Source organism: Ranitomeya imitator, chromosome 3 (genome assembly GCF_032444005.1).
Source record: "Ranitomeya imitator isolate aRanImi1 chromosome 3, aRanImi1.pri, whole genome shotgun sequence".
NCBI lineage: Eukaryota > Metazoa > Chordata > Amphibia > Anura > Dendrobatidae > Ranitomeya > Ranitomeya imitator.
Window position 1 is genome coordinate 601,724,005 of NC_091284.1, and position 27,267 is coordinate 601,751,271.

Consider the following 27,267-nt stretch of genomic DNA (forward strand, 5'->3'; position numbering starts at 1 on the left):
GCACACCCAGGAGTCAAGACTGGCACACAAGCAGAAAGGCCAATATTAATCTCCCACTGTTTTTTTGGTTGTTTTTTTTTTTTTTTTTTCAGGGAGACTTTAGAAATAAAAATAATAAAAAAAATATGATTTTATCAGGAAGAATTTAGAAACCAAATAAAATAAAATGATTTTTTCAGGGAGAATTTAGAAAACAAATAAAACCAAAAATATGCGTTCTATGGCCCACTGACTGAGAGAGAGAGAGAGATGGAACGCTTAGTACTGGCACACAAGCCCAAAGGGCAATATTAATCTCCCTTTTTTTTTCCAGGGAGAATTTCTGAAACCCAAAAAAAAAATAAAATAGGCTTTCTATGGCCCACTATTTGTGAGAGAGATGGGACGCTCAGGACTGGCACAGATGGCACGCTCAGGACTGGCACAGAAGCCCAGAGGCCAATATTAATCTCCCTTTTTTTCTGGGAGAATTTATAAAACCAAAAAAATATTTAAATAGGCTTTCTATGGCCCACTATTTGTGAGAGAGATGGCACGCTCAGGACTGGCACAGATGGCACGCTCACAACTGGCACACAAGCCCAGAGGCCAATATTAATCTCCCTTTTTTCAGGGAGAATTTCTAAAACCCAAAAAAAAAATAAAATAGGCTTTCTATGGCCCACTATTTGTGAGAGAGATGGGACGCTCAGGACTGGCACAGATGGCACGCTCAGGACTGGCACAGAAGCCCAGAGGCCAATATTAATCTCCCTTTTTTTCTGGGAGAATTTATAAAACCAAAAAAATATTTAAATAGGCTTTCTATGGCCCACTATTTGTGAGAGAGATGGCACGCTCAGGACTGGCACAGATGGCACGCTCACAACTGGCACACAAGCCCAGAGGCCAATATTAATCTCCCTTTTTTCAGGGAAAATTGATAAAACAAAAAAAAAAATTAAATAGGCTTTCTATGGCCCACTATTTGTGAGAGAGATGGCACGCTCAGGGCTGGCTGGCACAGATGGCACGCTCAGGACTGGCACACAAGCCCAGAGGCCAATATTAATCTCCCTTTTTTTCTGGGAGAATTTATAAAACCAAAAAAATATTTAAATAGGCTTTCTATGGCCCACTATTTGTGAGAGAGATGGCACGCTCAGGACTGGCACAGATGGCACGCTCACAACTGGCACACAAGCCCAGAGGCCAATATTAATCTCCCTTTTTTCAGGGAAAATTGATAAAACAAAAAAAAAAATTAAATAGGCTTTCTATGGCCCACTATTTGTGAGAGAGATGGCACGCTCAGGGCTGGCTGGCACAGATGGCACGCTCAGGACTGGCACACAAGCCCAGAGGCCAATATTAATCTCCCTTTTTTTCTGGGAGAATTTATAAAACCAAAAAAATATTTAAATAGGCTTTCTATGGCCCACTATTTGTGAGAGAGATGGCACGCTCAGGACTGGCACAGATGGCACGCTCACAACTGGCACACAAGCCCAGAGGCCAATATTAATCTCCCTTTTTTCAGGGAAAATTTATAAAACAAAAAAAAAAATTAAATAGGCTTTCTATGGCCCACTATTTGTGAGAGAGATGGCACGCTCAGGGCTGGCACAGATGGCACGCTCAGGACTGGCACACAAGCCCAGAGGCCAATATTAATCTCCCTTTTTTTCAGGGAGAATTTATAAAACCAAAAAAAAAAATAAATAGGCTTTCTATGGCCCACTATTTGTGAGAGAGATGGCACACTCAGGACTGGCACACAAGCCCAAAGGCCAATATTAATCTCCCACTGTATTTTTATCAGGGAGAATTTATACACCCCACAAAAAAAAATACAGAAAAATGAAAAGGCTTTCTATGGCCCACTATGTGAGAGAGATGGCACACACAGGGATGGCACTCTAGCAGAAATGCCAAATTGCCAATCTTAATCTCCCACCAAAAAAAAAAAAAAAAAAAAAACAGGGAATGTCCTACAATTACTATCTCCCTGCCTGCAGTAATCTCAGCCAGGTATGGCAGGCAGCTACTATCTCCCTGCCTGCAGTAATCTCAGCCAGGTATGGCAGGCAGCAATAAGGAGTGGACTGATGCACAAATTAAATAAAAAGTGTGGACAAACAAAAAAGATAGCTGTGCAGAAAGGAAGGAACAAGAGGATTTGTGCTTTGAAAAAAGCAGTTGGTTTGCACAGCGGCGTACACACAGCAATGCAGCTATCAGGGAGCCTTCTAGGGCAGCCCAATGAGCTACAGCGCTGAGGGGAAAAAAAAAAAAAAAAAAACTTCCACTGTCCCTGCACACCGAGGGTGGTGTTGGACAGTGCAAATCGCTGCAGCACAAGCGGTTTTGTGGTTAATGGACCCTGCCTAACGCTATCCCTGCTTCTGACAAAGCGGCAGCAACCTCTCCCTAAGCTCAGATCAGCAGCAGTAAGATGGCGGTCGGCGGGAACGCCTCTTTATAGCCCCTGTGACGTCGCAGACAGCAAGCCAATCACTGCAATGCCCTTCTCTAAGATGGTGGGGACCAGGACCTATGTCATCACGCTGCCCACACTCTGCGTTTACCTTCATTGGCTGAGAAATGGCGCTTTTCGCGTCATTGAAACGCGACTTTGGCGCGAAAGTCGCGTACCGCATGGCCGACCCCGCACAGGGGTCGGATCGGGTTTCATGAAACCCCGACTTAGCCAAAAGTCGGCGACTTTTGAAAATGTTCGACCCGTTTCGCTCAACCCTAGTAAACAATGTTGTCAGAGTTTCATGCCATTTTTACAGCTGCACCATAAAACATACAAAAATAAAACCAAAATGGATTTTGTGAGAAATATGTTAAGGTACATCCTTTCCAGGCTGATGACTTGTATATAAGGCAAAAAAATTAACCCCAGACCAAAATGTTCATCCACTACTTGGGCTATGTTCACACGCAGCGATTTTGATGTGTTCTTCAACTTTAACCCCTTTTCGACGATACGCCTTTTCAGGGTGGTAGTTAAGGGTAATTAAACCACAGTTTTAATTAACAGCGCTGTGGAAAGAGTATATAGCGCACCCAGAGTTAGATTTTCTTCGGTGTCTTGGCTGCCGGGGTAGCTGAGACCCCAGAGAACATGATTTGGGTCGGTTTTTACCCACCCTGGTTTTGCAGTCGCCAGTATTAACAGTTTACCGACGACAGCAAAAAAAAAGTCCGATGTGCCATTTAATTTCTCTCTCCTCTGATGTAATCGCACATCCGGAAAAAAAAACGGCGGGCGCATGCGCACTGCGCATGCCTACTTCTGCCGGCCGGCACCCGGCAACAGTGGGAAGATTTTTCCTATTGGTTCATTTTGGTAACTGTGATAAAAGTAAAAAAATTGTAAATACAGGGTTGGGGCTAAAATTAGGGTTAGGATTAGGGTAAGGCTTCTTTTACACTTACCATGATTTTGAGTCCATTTTTTGCGGTCCCAATAGATTTATATGGGGCCGCAAAAATGGGTCGCAATAATTCCATGGAGCGTCGTATGCCATATGTCTGTGAGGGCCGTATTTACGGCTGTGAAAAAATATCGAGCCTGCTTGATATTTTTCATGGCTTACTGACACGGCCCCTGTATTTGTGGTGCACTGTGACTTCCGGTTTTGCAGACCGCCATTTTTTTCTCCAATAATTTTGCCATAGTATTGCAAACCCGAAAAATGTCGATCTCCAAGTTTTTTGTGGCAGACCGTGAAAATTGGGGCAATACAGCCCACAAAAAAGGCCCACAATAACAGGCCGCAAAAAACCCAGTAAGTGTAAAAGAAGCTTTAGGTTTGGTATTAGGGTTAGGTTTGGGATTTGGGTTATGGTTAAGGATGGGATTAGAGTTAGGGCTAGGGTTGGGGTTGGGATTAGGGTTAGGTTTGGGATTAGGGCTATAGTTAGCATTGGGATTAGGTTTATGGGTGTGTTATGATTAAGGTTAGGTTTGTGATTAGGGTTATGGTTAGGGCTGGGATTAGGGTTAGGGGCCTGTTAGGGTTAGTGTTGTGATTAGACTTATGGTTAGGGTTGAGATTATGGTTAAGGGTGTGCTGGGGTTAGGGTTGTGATTAGGATTATGGTTAGGGTTAGGATTAGGGTTAGGGGTGTGTTGGGGTTAGGGTTGGAGTTAGAATTGAAGGTTTCCACTGTTTAGGTACATCAGGGGGTCTCCAAATGTGACATGGCTCCACCTTTGATTCCAGGCAATTTTGCATTGAAAAAGTCAAATGGTGCTCCCTTCATTCTGATCTCTGCCGTGCACCAAACAGTGGTTTACCCCCACATATTGGGCTTCAGCATACTCAGGACAAATTTGACAACTTTTGGGGTCCAGTTTATCCTGCTACCCATGGGAAAAATTAAAAATTGGGGGCTAAAAAAATCATTTTTGTGGAAAAAAAGATTTTTTATTTTCACGGCTCTGGGTTATAAACTTCTGTGAAGCACTTGGGCATTCAAAGTGCTCACCACACATCTAGATAAGCTTCTTGGGAGGGTCTAGTTTCCAAATTGGGGTCACTTGTGGGGGGTCTCTACTGTTTAGGGACATCAAGGGCTCTGCAAACACAACATGCCACCCGCAGACCATTCCATCAAAGTCTGCATTCCAAAATGGCGCTCCTTCCCTTCTGAGCTCTGCCATGCACCCAAACAGTTATCCCACCACATATGCGGTATCAACGTACCTAGGACAAATTGCACAACTTTCAGGGTCCAATTTCTCCTGTTACCCTTTATTATATGTAGCTGTGATAATAAAAAAATCATATTTTTTTGAAAAAAATGATATTATGTACCTGTCAAATTTTGTTTGAATGCAGATTGCACATTTTCTGTTAGTACAATAAACCTCAATTCAAGGCAGAAACATTACTGTGTCCAACAGTTATTAGTAGGGTTGAGCGAAACGGGTCGAACATTTTCAAAAGTCGCCGACTTTTGGCGAAGTCGAGTTTCATGAAACCCGATCCGACCCCTGTGCGTGGTCGGCCATGCGGTATGCGACTTTCGCGCCAAAGTCGCGTTTCAATGATGCGAAAAGCGCCATTTCTCAGCCAATGAAGGTAAACGCAGAGTGTGGGCAGCGTGATGACATAGGTCCTGGTCCCCACCATCTTAGAGAAGGGCATTGCAGTGATTGGCTTGCTGTCTGCGGCGTCACAGGGGCTATAAAGGGGAGTTCCCGCCGACCGCCATGTTACTGCTGCTGATCTGAGCTTAGGGAGAGGTTGCTGCCGCTTCGTCAGAAGCAGGGATAGCGTTAGGCAGGGTCCATTAACCACAAAACCGCTTGTGCTGTAGCGATTTCCACTGCCCAACACCACCTTCGGTGTGCAGGGACAGTGGAAGCTCCTTTTTTTTTTTTTTTTTTCTCAGCGCTGTAGCTCATTGGGCTGCCCTAGAAGGCTCCCTGATAGCTGCATTGCTGTGTGTACGCCGCTGTGCAAAGCAACTGCTTTTTTCAAAGCACAAATCCTCTTGTTCCTTCCTTTCTGCACAGCTATCTTGTTTGTTTGTCCACACTTTTTATTTAATTTGTGCATCAGTCCACTCCTTATTGCTGCCTGCCATACCTGGCTGAGATTACTGCAGGGAGATAGTAATTGAAGGACAGTTCCTTTTTTTTTTTTTTTTTTTTGTGGGAGATTAAGATTGACATTTCTGCTAGAGTGCCATCTCTGTCTGTGTCATCTCTCACTCAGTGGGCCATAGAAAGCCTATTTATTTTTTTGCTTGATTTGGGTTCCAAAATCTACCAGAAAAAATCACAACATCAATCAGTGGGAGAAAAATATTGGCCTCAGGGCTTGTGTGCCACTCCTTACTCCTGTGTGTGCCATCTCTCACTCAGTGGGCCATAGAAAGCCTATTAATTTTTTTGCTTGATTTGGGTTCTAAATTCTACCTGAAAAAATCAATAAATCAATCAGTGGGAGATTAATATTGGCCTTTGGGCTTGTGTGCCAGTCCTAAGCGTGCCATCTCTCTCTCTCTCTCAGATAGTGGGCCATAGAAAGCCTATTTTTTTATTATTTTATTGGGTTTATAAATTTTCCCTGGAAAAAAAAAAAAAGTGGGAGATTAATATTGGCCTCTGGGCTTGTGTGCCAGTCCTGAGCGTGCCATCTCTCTCACAAATAGTGGGCCATAGAAAGCCTATTTATTTTTTTGGTTGATTTGGGTTCCTAATTCTACCTGAAAAAATCAATCAATCAATCAGTGGGAGAAAAATATTGGCCTCAGGGCTTGTGTGCCACTCCTTACTCCTGTGTGTGCCATCTCTCACTCAGTGGGCCATAGAAAGCCTATTAATTTTTTTGCTTGATTTGGGTTCCAAAATCTACCTGAAAAAAATCACTAAATCAATCAGTGGGAGATTAATATTGGCCTCTGGGCTTGTGTGCCACTCCTGACTCCTGTGTGCGTCATCTGTCACTCAGTGGGCCCTAGAAAGCCTATTTTTTGTTTTATTTGTTTTCTAAATTCTCCCTGAAACAATCATTTTATTTTCTTTGGTTTCTAAATTATCCCTGAAAAAAATCATTTTTTTTGAATTTTTTTTTCTCTCAAGTCTCCCTGAAAAAAAAAAAAAAAAAAAATCTGTGGGAGATTCATATTGCCCCTTCTGCTTGTGTGCCAGTCTTGACTCCTGGGTGTGCCATCTCTCTCTCTCTCCCCAATTGTGGGCCATAGAAAGCCTATTAATTTTTTTGCTTGATTTGGGTTCCAAAATCTACCAAAAAAAATAACTAAATCAATCGGTGGGAGATTAATATTGGCCTCTGGGCTTGTGTGCCACTCCTGACTCCTGTGTGCGTCCTCTCTCACTCAGTGGGCCCTACAAAGCCTTTTTTTTTTTTTTTTTTTCCTAAATTCTCCCTGAAACAATCATTTCATTTTATTTGTTTTATAAATTCTTCTGTAAAAAATAATTTTTTTTTAATTTTTTTTTTTTCTGAAGTCTCCCTTTTAAAAAAAACAAACACAAATCAGTGGGAGATAAATATTTACATTTGCGCTTCAGTGACAGTCCTGCGTGTGTGCCATCTCATTTGTTGCCAACAACAACAGAGTGTGTAACATTGTGGCTGATTTTCGTTGTGGTCTCACCCACCTGTAAAGGGGTAGCTAAATCATACTGAAGTTATAGCTCACCGTGTAAGTTGTGTGACAGCAACAAATACCGTTCGTTTGTTAACGTTTTTAAAACAATGAGGAAGTCTGGTGGAAGAGGACGTGGCCGGGGGCGTTCATTGTCAGCTGGTAATGAGGGTAGTGGTAGTGGTGGAGCATCAGCTGGTCGTGGGAAAAAAAATATTGCACCTAAGTCTGGAGCTGTGGAGCCAGGTTCGTCGTCTGGCTACACAAGGCCTCGAACGCTCCCTTTTCTGGGAGTAGGAAAACCGCTTTTAAAGCCGGAGCAGCAAGAGCAAGTTTTGGCTTATCTTGCTGACTCAGCCTCTAGCTCTTTTGCCTCCTCTCGTGAAACTGGTAAATGTCAAAGCAGCGCGTCGTTAGTGGATGTTCACGGTCAGGGACAAGTCGCTTCCTTGTCCTCTTCAGCAAAAACAACAACAGAGAAGAATGCAGCAGGCGACACAACGGGTTACTCCATGGAGCTCTTTACACATACCGTCCCTGGCTTAGAAAGTGAAGCAGTTAACAGTCCATGCCCATTACAAGTTGAATCTGACATGGAGTGCACTGATGCACAGCCACAGCCAGACTACTATCCTGGTCCTTTGACTCAGACCACAACATTGCCATCGCAGGGTGCTGATCAAGAATCAGACCCTGATGAGACTATGTTGCCCCATCACGAACGCTATACCACCGACCGACACGGTGACACAGACGAAGTTGCACACGAGCTACAAGAAGAGGTAATAGATGACCCAGTTCTTGACCCCGATTGGCAGCCATTGGGGGAACAGGGTGCAGGCGGCAGCAGTTCTGAAGCGGAGGAGGAGGGGCCGCAGCAGGCATCAACATCGCAACAGGTTCCATCTGCCGGGCCCGTATCTTGCCCAAAACGCGTGGCAAAGCTAAAACCTGTTGGAGGACAGCGTGGCCATCCGGTTAAAGCTCAGTCTGCAATGCCTGAAAAGGTATCCGATGCTAGAAAGAGTGCAGTCTGGCATTTTTTTAAACAACATCCAATTGATCAGCGCAAAGTCATCTGTCAAAAATGTTCAACTACCTTAAGCAGAGGACAGAATCTGAAAAGTCTCAATACAAGTTGCATGCATAGACATTTAACCACCATGCATTTGCAAGCCTGGACTAACTACCGAACGTCCCTTAAGGTTGTAGCACCCTCGGCCAATGAAGCTAGTCAGCAACGCAACATCCCTTCCGGCAGTGTAGGGCCACCATTTTCCGCACCACCTGCAGTATCTGTGCAGGTTTCTTTGCCAGGCCAAAGCCGTCAGGGTCAGGGAATCACCAGTTTCGTAGTAGGAAACACTGCATCTAGGGCACCGGTGGCAACAATACCATCTCCCACTGTCTCTCAGTCTGCCATGTCCACCGGCACCCCCGCTAGTTCCACGATCTCCAGCTCTCCAGTCCAGCTCACCCTACATGAGACTATGGTTAGAAAAAGGAAGTACTTAGCCTCGCATCCGCGTACACAGGGTTTGAACGCACACATAGCTAGACTAATCTCGTTAGAGATGATGCCCTACCGGTTAGTTGAAAGCGAAGCTTTCAAAGCCCTGATGGACTACGCTGTACCACGCTACGAGCTACCCAATCGACACTTTTTTTCCAGAAAAGCCATCCCAGCCCTCCAACAGCATGTTAAAGAGCGCATCGTCCATGCACTCAGGCAATCTGTGAGCACAAAGGTGCACCTGACAACAGATGCATGGACCAGTAGGCATGGCCAGGGACCCTGATGAGACTATGTTGCCCCATCACGAACGCTATACCACCGACCGACACGGTGATACAGACGAAGTTGCACACGAGCTACAAGAAGAGGTAATAGATGACCCAGTTCTTGACCCCGATTGGCAGCCATTGGGGGAACAGGGTGCAGGCGGCAGCAGTTCTGAAGCGGAGGAGGAGGGGCCGCAGCAGGCATCAACATCGCAACAGGTTCCATCTGCCGGGCCCGTATCTTGCCCAAAACGCGTGGCAAAGCTAAAACCTGTTGGAGGACAGCGTGGCCATCCGGTTAAAGCTCAGTCTGCAATGCCTGAATAGGTATCCGATGCTAGAAAGAGTGCAGTCTGGCATTTTTTTAAACAACATCCAATTGATCAGCGCAAAGTCATCTGTCAAAAATGTTCAACTACCTTAAGCAGAGGACAGAATCTGAAAAGTCTCAATACAAGTTGCATGCATAGACATTTAACCACCATGCATTTGCAAGCCTGGACTAACTACCAAACGTCCCTTAAGGTTGTAGCACCCTCGGCCAATGAAGCTAGTCAGCAACGCAACATCCCTTCCGGCAGTGTAGGGCCACCATTTTCCGCACCACCTGCAGTATCTGTGCAGGTTTCTTTGCCAGGCCAAAGCCGTCAGGGTCAGGGAATCACCAGTTTCGTAGTAGGAAACACTGCATCTAGGGCACCGGTGGCAACAATACCATCTCCCACTGTCTCTCAGTCTGCCATGTCCACCGGCACCCCCGCTAGTTCCACGATCTCCAGCTCTCCAGTCCAGCTCACCCTACATGAGACTATGGTTAGAAAAAGGAAGTACTTAGCCTCGCATCCGCGTACACAGGGTTTGAACGCACACATAGCTAGACTAATCTCGTTAGAGATGATGCCCTACCGGTTAGTTGAAAGCGAAGCTTTCAAAGCCCTGATGGACTACGCTGTACCACGCTACGAGCTACCCAATCGACACTTTTTTTCCAGAAAAGCAATCCCAGCCCTCCACCAGCATGTTAAAGAGCGCATCGTCCATGCACTCAGGCAATCTGTGAGCACAAAGGTGCACCTGACAACAGATGCATGGACCAGTAGGCATGGCCAGGGACGTTACGTGTCCATCACGGCACACTGGTTAAATGTGGTGGATGCAGGGTCCACAGGGGACAGCAAGTTTGGGACAGTTCTGCCTAGCCCACGGTCTAGGAAACAATTGGCTGTAGCCGTTCGCACCCCCTCCTCCTCCTCTTCGTCCTCCTGCAGAAGCGAGAGCTCGTCCACAGACCGCAGTCGCACAACCACTCTATCCGCAGCTACCACGGTTGCACACCAGGTCTCCCATTATGGGGCAGCTACTGGCAAACGTCAGCAGGCTGTATTGGCTATGAAGTGTTTGGGCGACAACAGACACACCGCGGAAGTTCTGTCCGAGTTCTTGCAGAAAGAAACGCAGTCGTGGCTGGGCACTGTAGATCTTGAGGCAGGCAAGGTAGTGAGTGATAACGGAAGGAATTTCATGGCTGCCATCTCCCTTTCCCAACTGAAACACATTCCTTGCCTGGCTCACTCCTTAAACCTGGTGGTGCAGTGCTTCCTGAAAAGTTATCCGGGGTTATCCGACCTGCTCCTCAAAGTGCGTGGACTTTGCTCACATATCCGCCGTTCGCCCGTACACTCCAGCCGTATGCAGACCTATCAGCGTTCTTTGAACCTTCCCCAGCATCGCCTAATCATAGACGTTGCAACAAGGTGGAACTCAACACTGCACATGCTTCAGAGACTGTGTGAACAGAGGCGGGCTGTTATGTTTTTGTGGGAGGATACACATACACGGGCAGGCAGTAGGATGGCAGACATGGAGTTGTCAGGTGTGCAGTGGTCGAAGATTCAAGACATGTGTCAAGTCCTTCAGTGTTTTGAGGAATGCACACGGCTGGTTAGTGCAGACAACGCCATAATAAGCATGAGCATCCCCCTAATGCGTCTGCTGATGCAAAGTTTGACGCACATAAAGGATCAGGCGTCTGCAGCTGAGGAAGAGGAAAGACTTGATGACAGTCAGCCATTGTCTGGCCAGGGCAGTGTACAGGACGAGGTAGCGGGCGAAGAGGAGGAGGATGAGGAGGATGATGGGGATGATTATATTTTTAATGAGGAAGCTTTTCCGGGGCCACTGGAAATTGGTGGCGCGGCAAGGCCGGGTTCTGGTTTTTTGAGGGACACAAGTGACGTGGATTTGCCTGAAACTGCCCCTCAACCAAGCACAACCGCAGATTTGAGAACTGGAACTTTGGCCCACATGGCGGATTATGCCTTACGTATCCTCAAAAGGGACACACGCATATCTAAAATGATGAATGATGACGATTACTGGTTGGCCTACCTCCTTGATCCTCGCTATATAGGCAAATTGCAAAATATAATGCCACATGAGAACTTGGAACTAATATTAGCAACCAAACAATCAACTCTTGTTGACCGTTTGCTTCTGGCATTCCCTGCACACAGCGCCCGTGATCGTTCTCACACGAGCTGCAGGGGCCAGCAGACCAGAGGAGTTAGAGGGGCAGAAATCAGAAGTGGCGTTGGCCAGAGGGGTTTTCTGACCAGGTTGTGGAGTGATTTTGCTATGACCGCAGACAGGACAGGTACTGCAGCATCAATTCAAAGTGACAGGAGACAACATTTGTCCAGTATGGTTACAAACTATTTTTCATCCCTTATCGATGTTCTCCCTCAACCGTCATTCCCATTTGATTACTGGGCATCAAAATTAGACACCTGGCCAGAATTGGCAGAATATGCATTGCAGGAGCTTGCTTGCCCGGCAGCTAGTGTCCTATCAGAAAGAGTATTCAGTGCTGCAGGTTTAATACTAACAGAAAAAAGGACTCGTCTGGCTACCCAAAATGTAGATGATCTAACCTTCATTAAAATGAACCACAACTGGATTTCGAAATCTTTTGCCCCACCTTGCCCGGCTGACACCTAGCTTTCCTATGAAAAGGTCTTGCCTGTGGACTATTCTGAATGCCTTTTCCAATCTCGTAATTTTCAGCACCTGATTGTCCAGCATACGACATGTTTACACCTCACTAAATGGCCAAACTCCCCACACGGGGCCGTGGTATCGACACTTGGCGACAGCACCCGTGAGAGTGCAGTTTGTCTGAAGAGGTGGGTGAGCCCGCTTTTGGTCGACGGCACTGCCACTGGGTCCCTCCTAGTACAATAAAGTGTCTCTGGCGGTGGTGGTGCGCACCCAACGTCAGACACACCGTTGTAATATGAGGGGCCCTGGGCCTGTACCGCCGGCCACAAGACAGTTTCCCCCCACCCCAGCTCAAACAGTGCTCTACCACTTGCAAAATTATCTCACAGCTCCACCAATGTTTAGTCTATGCGCTGACATCCTTCAATGCCTGCCACTGACAATACCATTGTATTGACATTTTTGTTATGTTAGGCCTTCGATGCCTGTCTGTGGTCACTCCTTCCACTAGGCCTCCACTGACCACACCACTGCTGTCCGTGTACCCCTGGAACCAATTTAAAATTGCCTACAGCCATGTGTTATTATTTTAGGCCTTCGATGCCTGTCTGCGGTCACTCCTTCCACTAGGCCTCCACTGACCACACCACTGCTGCCCGTGTACCCCTGGAACCAATTTAAAATTGCCTACAGCCAGCCCAATTTTTTTATTTTAGGCCTTCGATGCCTGTCTGCGGTCCATTCTTTCAACTACTACTACTACACTGACCAGGTCACTGCTGCCCGTGTACCCCTGGAACCAATTTAAAATTGCCTACAGCCATGTGTTATTATTTTAGGCCTTCGATGCCTGTCTGCGGTTACTCCTTCCACTAGGCCTCCACTGACCACACCACTGCTGCCCGTGTACCCCTGGAACCAATTTAAAATTGCCTACAGCCATGTGTTATTATTTTAGGCCTTCGATGCCTGTCTGCGGTCACTCCTTCCACTAGGCCTCCACTGACCACACCACTGCTGCCCGTGTACCCCTGGAACCAATTTAAAATTGCCTACAGCCAGCCCAATTTTTTTATTTTAGGCCTTCGATGCCTGTCTGTGGTCCATTCTTTCAACTACTACTACACTGTCCAGGGCACTGCTGCCCGTGTACCCCTGGAACCAACATCAGAAAATATAAAAATAAGTATTTTGCTTACAAAAAAGAAAATACTGGAGAGATATCAAATGCAGACATTTTAACATTAAAAACAAACACACAACTAAAATCTGGTACAGTACTAAAAATGGCCACCAGCTACAATTACTTTCTCCTGCAAGTAGTTAACTGAAAGGTTTTTTAAATTGAAAACACACATATGGCATCCACCGAGTGTTGTCCTGTCGCGTCTTCTTTATATTATTGCCGAGAAGATGCAAAACAATGAAAATAATAAAATCATTAATTACCAAAATAATAGAGAAAGTCAACACCACATTGCAAATAAACATTCATTCCAAATAAAGAAGCAGGGCGCGTCCGAGGGTGAGTATATACCTAATAAGAATATAATCACCCTCGGACGCGCAATGCTTATTTCCAACAGCCTTCCTTCCTAAGAATCAGCCCTTCCGTGGTGTAGAGAGACGTTGTGTTACACTCCAAGGTGTTCCCCAGGTTGCCTTTCCTGAGCTTCGATCTTCCGGCTCTCGTTTAGTAGTTGTTGGAAACTACGCTGCATTAGGCCTTCAAATTGGGTATGGGGTGTAGAGAGATGGTGTGTTCCACTCCAAGGTGTTCCCCAGGTTGCCTTTCCTGAGCTTCGATCTTCCGGCTCTCGTTTAGTAGTTCTTGGAAACTACACTGCATTAGGCCTTCAAATTGGGTATGGGGTGTAGAGAGAGGGTGTGTTACACTCCAAGGTGTTCCCCAGGTTGCCTTTCCTGAGCTTCGATCTTCCGGCTCTCGTTTAGTAGTTCTTGGAAACTACACTGCATTAGGCCTTCAAATTGGGTATGGGGTGTAGAGAGAGGGTTTGTTACACTCCAAGGTGTTCCCCAGGTTGCCTTTCCTGAGCTTCGATCTTCCGGCTCTCGTTTAGTAGTTCTTGGAAACTACACTGCATTAGGCCTACAAATTGGGTATGGGGTGGAGAGAGATGGTGTGTTACACTCCAAGGTGTTCCCCAGGTTTCCTTGCCATTGCTTCGGTCTTCCGACTCTCGTTTAGTAGTTGTAGAAAAGTACACTGCATTAGGCCTACAAAATGGGTATGGGGTGGAGAGAGAGGGTGTGTTACACTCCAAGGTGTTCCCCAGGTTGCCTTTCCTGAGCTTCGATCTTCCGGCTCTCGTTTAGTAGTTGTTGGAAACTACGCTGCATTAGGCCTTCAAATTGGGTATGGGGTGTAGAGAGATGGTGTGTTCCACTCCAAGGTGTTCCCCAGGTTGCCTTTCCTGAGCTTCGATCTTCCGGCTCTCGTTTAGTAGTTCTTGGAAACTACACTGCATTAGGCCTTCAAATTGGGTATGGGGTGTAGAGAGAGGGTGTGTTACACTCCAAGGTGTTCCCCAGGTTGCCTTTCCTGAGCTTCGATCTTCCGGCTCTCGTTTAGTAGTTCTTGGAAATTACACTGCATTAGGCCTTCAAATTGGGTATGGGGTGTAGAGAGAGGGTGTGTTACACTCCAAGGTGTTCCCCAGGTTGCCTTTCCTGAGCTTCGATCTTCATGCTCTCGTTTAGTAGTTGTCAGAAACTACGCTGCATTAGGCCTACAAATTGGGTATGGGGTGTAGAGAGAGGGTTTGTTACACTCCAAGGTGTTCCCCAGGTTGCCTTTCCTGAGCTTCGATCTTCCGGCTCTCGTTTAGTAGTTGTTGGAAACTACGCTGCATTAGGCCTTCAAATTGGGTATGGGGTGTAGAGAGAGGGTGTGTTACACTCCAAGGTGTTCCCCAGGTTGCCTTTCCTGAGCTTCGATCTTCCGGCTCTCGTTTAGTAGTTCTTGGAAACTACACTGCATTAGGCCTTCAAATTGGGTATGGGGTGTAGAGAGAGGGTGTGTTACACTCCAAGGTGTTCCCCAGGTTGCCTTTCCTGAGCTTCGATCTTCCGGCTCTCGTTTAGTAGTTCTTGGAAACTACACTGCATTAGGCCTACAAATTGGGTATGGGGTGGAGAGAGATGGTGTGTTACACTCCAAGGTGTTCCCCAGGTTTCCTTGCCATTGCTTCGGTCTTCCGACTCTCGTTTAGTAGTTGTAGAAAAGTACACTGCATTAGGCCTACAAAATGGGTATGGGGTGGAGAGAGATGGTGTGTTACACTCCAAGGTGTTCCCCAGGTTGCCTTTCCTGAGCTTCTATCTTCAGGCTCTCATTAAATTGTGGTTAAATGGAACAACTGCATTTGGCGTACTAGTTGGTTTGGGGCCTACTATCGGTGTCTGCCACTCCTTGCTGTTCTCCTGGTTTCCTGTCCTGAAATTCCATTTTCAGGCTCTCGTTAAGTAGTTGTTAATGTTAGACTGCATTTGGCCTACTAGTTGGGTTGGGGCCTACTATCGGTGTCTGCCACTCCTTGCTGTTCTCCTCCACTGAACAAAGCTGTGCCGCCTGTTTACTACGGTTGCCAATTTTGAACTGCATTTCGACTACTTACTGATTTGGCCCTACTCTCTGTGTCAGCCTCTCATTCCAGTTGTCCTCCACTGCAATGCCCCCTGGTTATTCCTGTGTTACCAATTTTGAACTGCATTTAGCCCACTTTATTCTTTGGGCCTATATCTGTGTTTCCACTTCATCGTGCCCATTGCCCAGCCAGTGATAGATGAGTCTGCTGGTACATTGACCCATAATGCAACATTCCCCGTGCATGCTACACAACAACATTGTGACCCTGCTGAAAGTCAGGTTGCTCTTCCCGCATACCATACCACCTTACACGGGGACAAAGAGGAAGGTGCAGATGAAAGTGCAGGTTCCTTCATCAGGTGGGGGGAGGAATACTAGTTGGCGACGTCACTGGCACAGGGCCTCTCATAGTACGCAAAAGTGTTGCTGCCGGTGGGAGGCGCCCCCGCCGTGCAAACACACCGCTGTACTTTGAGGGGCCCTGTGCCAGTGCCAATGCCAACAAGTGGGCCCCCCCTGCTTGCTCAGGATCACAGCACTTGCAAAGTTGAAATACTTACCTCTCCCTGCTCCACTGCCGTGACGTGGTCCAGATTTCCTGGGCCCACTAATTACTTGAACCAGCCCTACCCCACACAACTTTAGCCAAATGACCCCCAATTTCAAATGCCTTCCAATTATTATAAGGTAAATTACGCTGGACAAGCTTCATTAAGAAGAATGGATGGTTTTGACATTAAAATGGGCACTCTAGGTGTTTTCCTGGCCCCCACTCACTGCCGACTATGCTGCCCCATTGACTTGCATTGGGTTTCGTGTTTCGGTCGATCCCGACTTTACGTCATAATCGGCCGATTTCACTCGACCCGACTTTTGAGATAGTCGGGTTTCTCGAAACCCGGCTCGACTCTAAAAAGGTCAAGGTCGCTCAACTCTAGTTATTAGATATATGAAATTGAAATAGCTGTTGCAAAAAAAAAAATTTTAATAAAACATTAAGCTTAAGATTAATAGGGGTGCCCAAACTTTTTCATATAACTGTAAGTTCCTTAATGGGTCTAGTTTCCAAAATGGTGTAACTTGTGGGGGGTTTCCACTGGTTAGGCACATCAAGGGCTCTCTAAACACAACATGGCATCCGATCGCAATTCCAGCCAATTCTGCATTAAAAAAGTCTAACAACACTCCTTCTCTTCCAAGCTCTGCCGTGCGCCCAAACAGAGGTTTACCGCCACATATGGGGTTTCGGCATATTCAGAAGAAATTGCACAACAAATTTTGTGGTTCATTTTCTCTTTTTACACTTGTGAAAATTAAAAAAAATTGGTTCTGAATTAAAATGTTTGTAAAAAACAAGTTAAATTTTAATTTTTCCTTCCACATTGCTTCACTTCCTGTGAAGTACGTAAAAGGTTAATAAAATTCTTAAATGTTATTTTGAGCACCTTGAGGGGTCTAATTTTTAGAATGGTGTCACTTTTGGGTATTTTCTGTCATGAACACCTCTCAAAGTGACTTTAAATCTGAGATGATCCCTAGAAAAAATGGTTTTGAAAATTTTGTTGTAAAAATGAGAGATCGCTGATCAACTGTTAATCCTTATAACTTCCTAACAAAAAAATCGTTTCCTAAATTGTGCTGGTGTAATGTAGACATGTGGGAAATGTTACTTATTAACTATTTTATGTGACATATCTCTCTGATTTAAGGGCATAAAAATTCAAAGATTGAAAATGGCAAAATTTTAAAAATGTTTGTTATATTTCCATTTTTTTCACATATAAACGCAAGTAATATGAAAGAAATTTTGCCAAAAACATGAAGAACAATTTGTCATGAAAAAACTATCTCAGAATTATTGGAATCCGTTAATGGGACACTGTCACCTGAATTTGGAGGGAACAATCTTCAGCCATGGAGGCGGGTTTTTTTGGTTTTTGATTCACCCTTTCCTTACCCGCTGGCTGCATGCTGGCTGCAATATTGGATTGAAGTTCATTCTCTGTCCTCCATAGGACACGCCTGCGCAAGGCAAGATTGCATTGTGCAGGCGTGTACTATGGAGGACAGAGAATGAACTTCAATCCAATATTGCAGCCAGCATGCAGCCAGCGGATAAGGAAAGGGTGAATCAAAAACCCCAAAACCCCGCCTCCATGGCTGAAGATTGTTCCCTCCAAATTCAGGTGACAGTGTCCCTTTAAAGCGTTCCAGAGTTATAACCTCATAAAGTGAAAGTGGTCAGGCCCGTGAATGGTGTTTCACAGAATGACATCCTTTTGTTTACATGGTGGCTATTTTATACATGTATTGGTTGAATATATTGGCTCTCTTATATATGGCGTTCTGTCAGGTGTTGACATGTTTCTTTGCAGCTTTACATCCAGGATCGGCACTTGCACGTATATTAATAACTTACAATATCACATCTCTGTTATAGGCACTCACCCGCATTCACACTCCTAGCGCTATGGCCGAGCACCTTGGATATCATCCTTCTCAGTATCCTTTGGGACATACAGGCTGCTTCCATGTCTTGAGTCCTTCTATAGGGCTTGATGTCCATATCATGTTTTTTCCTTCCATTCCAGTCTTTTCCTTCCTTATCAACACTCACAGCTTGTAGCTTGGCATGATTGAAACTTTTACGACCAACGGAGCACCAACCCAGATTTTCCCTGACCACCATGGTTGTCACCTCTTTTATTTCATGTGATGAATTTGATCTCGAATAGCATTGTCTTAGTTGTTATGTTTTATTCCAATTGTGCATCATTCAACTTCCTCTTGCTAATCTTTATGCGATTTTGCATGTATTTCAGTTTTGTTAAAGATATTTCTGATGAAGGTCTTGTGATTAGACCGAAAACGTTTGAAAATCTTTGAACTGGATACACAAATAAACTAAATGTTCAATGTCATCTTGCAAAAAATTCTCTGAGTGCCAAGTGTTTTGTTATTACCTATTGACGGGCTGGAAACCTGTCTTGTGCACCACACAGGAACCTTGTGTGCCATGTGCACTGCCTTTACCTCAGGGCTCAGTCCTTGGCCCCCTTCTCTTTTCTCTCTATAGTACCCCAATTGGACAGACCATCAGCAGATTTGGCTTTCAGTACCATCTTTATGCTGATGACACACAACTATACACGTCATCCCCTGACCTTACCCCCGCTGTACTACAGAACGCCAGTGACTGTCTGTCCGAAGTCTCCAAAATCATGTCCGCTCTCTATCTGAAACTCAACTTCTTCAAAACTAAACTTCTTCTGCTCCCACCAAATACTAACCTCCCTAAACCTGATATTTCCCTCTCCGTGGGTCGCACCACAATAACACCCCGGCAGCAGGCGCGCTATCTGGGTGTTATTTTTGACTCCAATCTCTCCTTCACAACCCATATACAATCTCGTGCCCGCTCTTGCCGCTTACACCTAAAGAACATCTCTAGAATCCGCCCTTTTCTCACCATGGAAACAACAAAAACCCTCACTGTCCCCCTTATCCACTTCCGCCTGGACTAATGCAATTCTCTATTAGTTGGCCTCCCCCTCACTCGACTTTCCACTCTCCTGTCTATCCTTAATGCAGCAGCCAGCGTTGTCCATCTAGCTAATCGGTATTCAGACGTGTCCGCTCTTCGCCAGTCATTACACTGGCTGCCCATTCATTACAGGATACAATTCAAAGTACTTGTTCTCACCCACAAAGCTCTCCACAGTTCAGCACCCCTTTACATCTCCTACCTCATTTCTGTCTATCAGCCTAACCGACCGCTGTGCTCTGCAAACGACTTTCGACTAGCCTCTGCTCTAATTCGTACCCCTAACTCCCGACTCCAAGACTTCTCCCGTGCTGCGCCAATCCTCTGGAATGCTCTTCCGCAAGATATTAGGACCATGCACAATTTGCATAGTTTTAGGCGCTCGCTCAAAACACATTTGTTCAGAGCAGCCTATCACGTTCCCTAATCAGTCATTTTATGTTTGTGAGTGTAGCTCATTCACTACTTCCATCTATCCCCCAGCCCCTGAAGATGGATGGACCATCATTGTAAATACATCATTGTAAATACACACCTGTACTGTGTTTCTCCCCTACCTCATTGTAGATTGTAAGCTCTCACGAGCAGGGTCGTCTTGATTTGCTTTAATAATTGTATTGTTAACATTGTTACTTATGACTGTTATGTTCGAAATTGTTAAACTGTAAAGCGCTGCAGAATATGTTGGCGCTTTATAAATAAAGATTATTATTATATGAATCCCAAGAAGCCTTTGAAACCAGGTATTGGATGACCACAGGAAAACCCACTTCACACTCTTCAGTTGATCCTGCCATACTGTTTCCTTATGCATTGAATGCAAGGGCCGCCTTGACCCAAATTTGCACGCACGCCAATTCCCCCTTGGAAGAAACATGGAGGAGGGCCTCATAAAAAAACTGTCCCATTACAAAGGAGTGGGTCTTCTAGACTCGTAATGCCCATACACTAAGTGTATGGGCTGACAAACATTTCCTCATGGGGGGGTAATTTTTTTTTTTTAAATTGTTTATGGGCATCACAAACACATTTGAAAAAACTAGTGTGGCTGTAGCAGCATGGAACACGTTGACCCTGGTGATCTAGGGGCAGTGGATGATGAGATGTGGAGGAAGGCCTCATTAAAAATTAGGCCCAATTTAAAGGAGCAGGTCTCCTAGACTTGTAATGCCCATACACTAAATGCATGGGCTGACAAACATTTCCCCATGGGGGGTTATTTTTAAAAATTTTTTAATGTGAATCATAGACACCCTTGCCAAAAAATTGACTGGCTGTAGCAGTAACACATTCACCCTGGTGTTCTAGTGGCGGTGGATGATGAGTAGTGTTGAACGATACCTTCTGATATACGGAAATATCGGTATCAGATTGGATCGGCCGATATCCAAAAAATATTGGATATCTCCGATACCGATACCGGAAACCAATGCAAGTCAAAGGGACACAAATATCGGAATTAAAATAAACCCTTTCTTTCCTTGTAGGTTAATTCTACATGAAGGAAAACAACTAAAAATAATGTAGAATGTATTTGGGGAGGTGGAGAAGACATTAAGGCATAGAGGTTTAGCCCAATCAAATGGAATAGCAGGAATTAATTTTTTTTAAAGATGTTCGGAGTTACAAAGATATTGACTATGTTAAGCTTTGTTATATTTTGTCAGATATTAATGTTCCACTACTTCCATGCTCTTCACCTTCTGTTTTACTTCTCCCACACTTTCTTCTTCATCATCCTCAGCACCAGCATCTTTTTCATCAACTTCTTCTTCACCTTATTCATCTTCTTCTTCACCTTCTCCGGGGTCTTCGTCTCCGGGGTCGTCGTCTTCTTTGGGGTGGTCTTCAGGGTCGTCGTCTTTAGGGTCGTCTTCAGGGAGATCCAGAGTGATTACCAAAAACCATTTAAAAAAGCTTGAATTTGGAAATGTAGCAGAATGTACAAGAAGGCTGAGGAACTGTCAAGAACCAGTTGATGGTAATGGAACCCGGATGGGTAGCTGAAGGTACAAGAGCCAATGGAACTACCGAGGACCAGCTGACGGTACTGGAACCCGGTTACTAAGCAGGAGGTACCCATGCCAGAAAGCACTACCAAGGACCAACAGACATTGGTGGAACTCGGATACCGAGAAGGAGGCACATAAGCCAAAGGCTCTGCCTGGAACCAGCTGACACTACTGGAACCCAGGGAGACCTATTCAATATTGACTTCCAAAGAACCAGCTAATGGTGCTGGAACTCAGATAGGCAGCAGAAGGTCCACATGAAAAAAAATGGAAAGGCCGCCAGCGGGCCGGAGTTACCGAAAACCCACAGTCCTACAAGAGAAGCTTGTCCTATTGGCACTATAGAACCAGCCTTGATTGCTAGCTCCCGCAGCCCACATAGGAAGCACCTAAACTGCAGGCACCATAGAGTCGGCTAACCCAACCGCAACCCGAGAGGACAACGTATTGGAGGCAAAGTGACCTTGACACTACCCGGAAACAGCTGGCATGCTGGAACCAGGCTGGGCAGGAGGGAGTACCCGTTCCAAAGACACTGCCAAGAACCAGCTGACGGTACTGGAACCCGGTTACTAAGCAGTAGGTAGCCATGCCAGAAAGCACTACCAAGGACCACCAGACGTTGGTGGAACTCGGATACCGAGGAGGCACCTAAGCCAAAGGCTCTGCCTGGAACCAGCTGACAGTACTGGAACCCAGGGATCCTATTCAAGATTGACTTCCAAAGAATCAGCTAATGGTGCTGGGACTCAGATAGTCAGCAGAAGGACCACATGAAAGAAAATTGTAAGGCCACGAGCCGGCCAGAGTTACCGAAGACCCACAGTGTTGACTGTGCAGACGGCACTTCCGAGCAGCAACTGGCAGTGTTGGAGCCCAGGGTCAATGCTAGAAACTGAGTGTAGGCCGAGGCCTATTTGGAGCAAGTTTCATATCTGTAGTAGTGTGAATGTGGAGGGAGCAGGAGAAATTGCCGCACACACAGCTGGGGATCAGCTGATGTTACTGAACCCTAAAACACTGGAGCAGGTGTTGACTGTGCAGATGGCACTTCCGAGCAGCAACTGGCGGTGTTGGAGCCCAGGGATTGCAGGAAAAACAGAGTGTAGGCAGAGGCCTAATTGGAGCAAGTTGAAAGGGAACCTGTCACCCCCCCAGGCGTTTGTAACTAAAAGAGCCACCTTGTGCAGCACTACAGTAATGCTGCATTTGGACAAGGTGGCTCTTTTAGTTATGCTCCTTGCACATGCTGAACTAAACACTTATAAAATGTGCTCCCTCATACCGTGAAACCGTCCCGGAGGTGTGACTTTCCTTCTTAATCAGATGCAGCACAGCTGCCATTCATACCCCCTTGGTGCCGGGCGCCACCTCCTGAGCGTTGTTTGAATCTGTCCTGGAGCCTGCGCTCTTATGTTATCCCTTGGGCATGCGCAGTTAGCGCTGCCCATCTTCTGACATCATTTGATGTCAGGCTGACTGGGCCTGTGCGGCCGCGCTGCCCGAAATCCCGCCCTGCACTGTCTTCTGATTTATTCACACTGTGGGGCTGGGAGTCATGGGCATGCGCTGTGCATATCTTCTCCTCTCACTTATCTTCTTCCGCCTTCTTCAGACTGTGCGGCGTCAGCTGATCCCTAAGCGCATGCCACGGCGATTAGGGATCAGCTGATGCTGCAAAGTCTGAAGAAGGCAGAGGGAGATGAGTGAGAGGCCAAGATATGCACAGCGCATGCCCATGACTCCAAGCCCCACAGTGTGAATAAATCAGAAGACAGTGCGGGGCGGGATCTCAGGCAGCGCGGCCGCACAGGCCCAGTCAGCCTAACATCAAATAATGTCAGAAGACGGGCAGCGCTAACTGTGCATGCCCAAGGGATAACATAACAGCGCAGGCTCTGGGACAGATTCAAACGCTCAAGAGGCAGCGCCCGGCACCAAGGGGGTATGAATGGCGGCTGTGCTGCGTCTGATTAAGAAGGAAAGTCACACCTCCGGGATGGTTTCACGGTATGAGGGGGCACATTTTATAAGTGTCTAGTTCAGCGTGTGCAAGGAGCATAAGTAAAAGAGCCACTTTGTCCAAATGCAGCTTTAGTGTTGCACAAGGTGGATCTTTTAGTTAAAAACGCCTGGGGGGTGACAGGTTCCCTTTAGTATCTGTTGTAGTGTGAGCGTGGATGGAGCAGGAGAAATTGCCAGATACACAGCAGGGGAGCAGCTGATGTTACTGAACCCCAATGACATGGCAGCAAGAGTTGACTGTGCAGACGGCACTTCTGAGCAGCAAGTGGCGGTGTTGGAGCCCAGGGATTACAGGAGAAGCAGAGTGTAGGCTAAGGCCTAACTGGAGGCAGTTTAATATCTGTTGTACTGTGAGCATGGACGGAGCAACAGAAATTGCCGGATACACCGCAGGGGAGCAGCTGACGTTACTGAACCCCAATAACAGAGTTGCAAGTGTTGACTGTGCAGATGGCACTTCTGAGCAGCAACTGGCGGTGTTGGAGCCCAGGGATTACAGGAGAAACAGAGTGTAGGCTGAGACCTAATTGGAGCAAGTTTAATATCTGTTATAGTGTGAGTGTGGACTGAGCAGGAGAAATTGCCGGATACACAGCAGGAGAGCAGCTGACGTTACTGAACCCCAATAACACGGCAGCAAGTGTTGACTGTGCAGATGGCACTTCTCAGCAGCAACTCGCGGTGTTGGAGCCCAGGGATTACAGTTCTTGTGGTAGAAACATGAACACAACAGGAGACCTGGATACTGTTGCCAATCAATTATTTAATTTGGAAGAGGAGTGGCAAATTCCTGCGAGATCCAGGCCTTGTTCATTTTCAGAAAAGTAAGCCGGTCAATGTTATCGCAGGATAGTCGCATGCGACGGTCTGTTACTACACCACCTGCGGCTCTAAAGACGCATTCCGATAATACACTAGCAGCAGGGCAAGCCAGCACCTCCAATGCATACTGGCTAAGCTCTGGCCATGTGTCCAGCTTAGAGACCCAAAACTTGAAGGGGGAAGAGCCATCTGGGAGTACACTGAGAGGGCAAGACATGTAGTCTGTCACCATCTAACGGAAACGTTGCCTCCTGCTGACTGGAGCCGTCTGTGATGGTGTAGACCAGAGGTGTCAAACTGCATTCCTCAAGGGCTGCAATCATGTCATGTTTTCAGGATTTCCTTGTACTGCACAGGTGATAATTTGATCACCTACACACATAATGATTACAGCACCTTGTGCAAAGCTAAGGAAATCTTGAAAACACGCATGGTTTGCGGCCCTCGAGGAATGCAGTTTGACACCCCTGGTGTAGACATTTGTGGCGGGCACACAAAACTTTGCCACATTTGGGCCATACTGGTCTTGCCTTGTGCTGAGGCACTGCTTCTGCTCCCTCTTTGTGCAGAGCTTCCTTCGCTGCCTCGACGCACTGAGCTGCTTTGTAAAGCACTAGCAGCACTCCTCTCGGTTGGAATGGAGAACATGATGGAATGTAACAGTGTGTCTTGGTACTCCCGGTTCAATGGTGTTATGAGGCTTTGTAAGTTGTCCCAGTAGCGTGGATGTAGGAGGGTGTACACCCAATAATCAGTCGTGTTGAGAATGTGGGCAATGCGGCGGTTGTTCCTCAGGCACTGCAGCATGAAATCAACAATGTGCTGCAGACTGCAAACTGGCCAAGAAACGCTGTCCCCTGCTTGAGGCGTGATCTCTGCCTGCTCTGCATCACCCCACCCTTGCTCTACAAACTGACTACTAGAGCATTGTGTAACTCCCTCCTCTGGACAGATGTCTTCCTCCTCAATTGACTCCTCCTCACCTCCTCACAAAGTGTCCCCTGCCTAGGCCTTTGTGAGGAACCACGTTGCGCAGACTGTTCAGAAGCAGATGGCATTTGTGGTTCCTGATCCTCCACCTCTTCCACAACCTCCTCCCTTAGCGCTTGCAGTGTTTTTTCAAGCAGGCAGGTAAGGGGGATAGTCATGCTGACTAGTGCATCATCTGCACTCGCCATCTGTGTGGAATCATCGAAGGTGCGCAAAACCTGGCAGATGTCATTCATAGTGGCCCACGCAGTGGTGCTGAAGTCTGAACGGCGCGCAGTTTTGCGCCTGATGCAGCTGGTACTCCATTAATGCTGCCTGCTGCTCACACAACCGCTCCAACATATGTAAGGTTGAATTCCACCTGGTGGTTAGGTCACATTTGATGCGATGTTCTGGAAGGTGGAATCGGCGCTGCAGAGCTGCAATGTGCCATCTTGCCATGTTGGAATGCCACAAGTGAGCACACTCTAGGCGGACCTTGTGCAGCAGTGCATCAAGATCCGGATAGTTCCTCAAAAAAATTTGCACGGCCAAGTTTAGCACATCTGCAAGACATGGGATGTGAGTGAGGTTGCCTAGGCCCAGAGCTGCCACCAGATTTCAGCCATTGTCACACACTACCATGCCTGGCTAGAGATTTGCTGGCACAAATCACACGTCGCTGTGCTGCGTGCTGGCATTCCAGAGCTCCTGCGCTGTGTGGCTTTGATTCCCCAAAGAAATTAATTTCAAGATGGCCTGTTGACGTTTGGCCATGGCTGTGCTCATATTGGTCATAACAGGTAAGCGTTCACGGGTCCATGTGGAGGTAGACTGTAACGGCTCCTGCAGCGCTGATTCTGTGGAACTGGAGTATGACGAGGAGTCAATGTGTACAGACTGGATTCCTGCCATCCTTGGAGTTGGCAGAACACGTAGAGCACCATTCTCAACATCTGTGCCCGGCTCCACAACATTTACCCAATGGGTAGAGAGGGAAAGGTATCGTCCCTGTCCATGGTGACTGGTCCACGCATCGCTAATCAGGTGGACCTTGCTGCTGACGGCGTTTAGTAGGACATGTTTAATGTTTCCCTCCACATGCTTTTGCAGGGCAGGGACAGCTTGCCTGCTGAAATAAAAGAGGCTGGGCACATTGTATTGAGGGACTGCCAATGCCATGAAGTTACGGAAGGTGTCAGTCTCCACCAGCCTGAATGAGACCATTTCAAGGCACAGTAGTTTTGCAATGCTAGCATTCAGAGCCTGTGCTCGGGAGTTGTTTGCCAAGAATGGCCACCTTTTCTCCCATGCCTGTGCTACCAATGGCTGTAGACTGGGCTGGGAGTGTCAGGATGACAGGGAACATGGTGCTGTGGGTGGAATTACACTGGGTCACTGCACCGCAGTGCCAGAGGTTCTTCCATGGCGATCCTGTGAGGAAGCTGAACCAGCTGTGTGTGAGCTAGAGGAAGAGGCTACAACATGAGCTGAAGAAGTGGTAGGTGGAGCTGTAGGTTGGCCTAGGTCTTCAGTGTATTTTTATACCTCTACCACGTGCCTGGTCCGCACATGTTTCCACATATTTGTGGTATTGAGGTTGCTGACACTTTTCCCTCTTTTGACTTTCTGATGACAGCTTGCATTTGACAAAGCAAATTTCATCTGCAACTGTGTCAAAAAAGGACCAGGCACTGCAAGTCTTGGGAGCGCCCATTTTGGGTTTTGGAAGAGGCATGCTCGTAATGGGTGCCGAAGTGGAGGCTACAGGCACCGCAGTCTTCCCTCTCCCTCTCCCTCTTTGGGCTGTTCAGGGAATCTCTTCCTCAGAGCTGCTCCCACCACCTTCCAGTACCTCACACCATGATGGGTCAAGGACCTCATCATCTACACTACCCTCTTCCACCAACTGCTTCTCCTGCATAGTCTCGGCAGCACAGTATGCACCTGAAAGTGGCACCTGAGTCTCATCATCAGATGCGTACTGAGGTGTGCTGACCGGAGGCACTGGCCCACCCGCCTCTTCAGGATCAGAGAGACAAAGCTGTTGGGCCTCACTGCATACTGCCTCTTCCTCCATTTCTCCAATGCTGCTTGGCTGGCCCCCTATTTCCAAACCAAGAGATTCAGAGAACAGAAGTAGAGATGGCTCCTGTCCAGGGCCCTCTGACTGCCTGGGCAATTTGGCAGTTGGTGAAGAGACAGATGGGTGCTCTTCAGTGCTCTGGACCTGAGAGTATGTGGCACTAATTGAAGTTGATGTGTTAGCTGCCATCCATCTGACAACGGCTTCAATTTATTTATCCCGAAGCAGTGGGTTACGGCGAGCTCTGTTGTGAATTCTGTTGTCAAGCTCCCTCCTGTGGTCATGAATGGTACTTCGGCTGGTT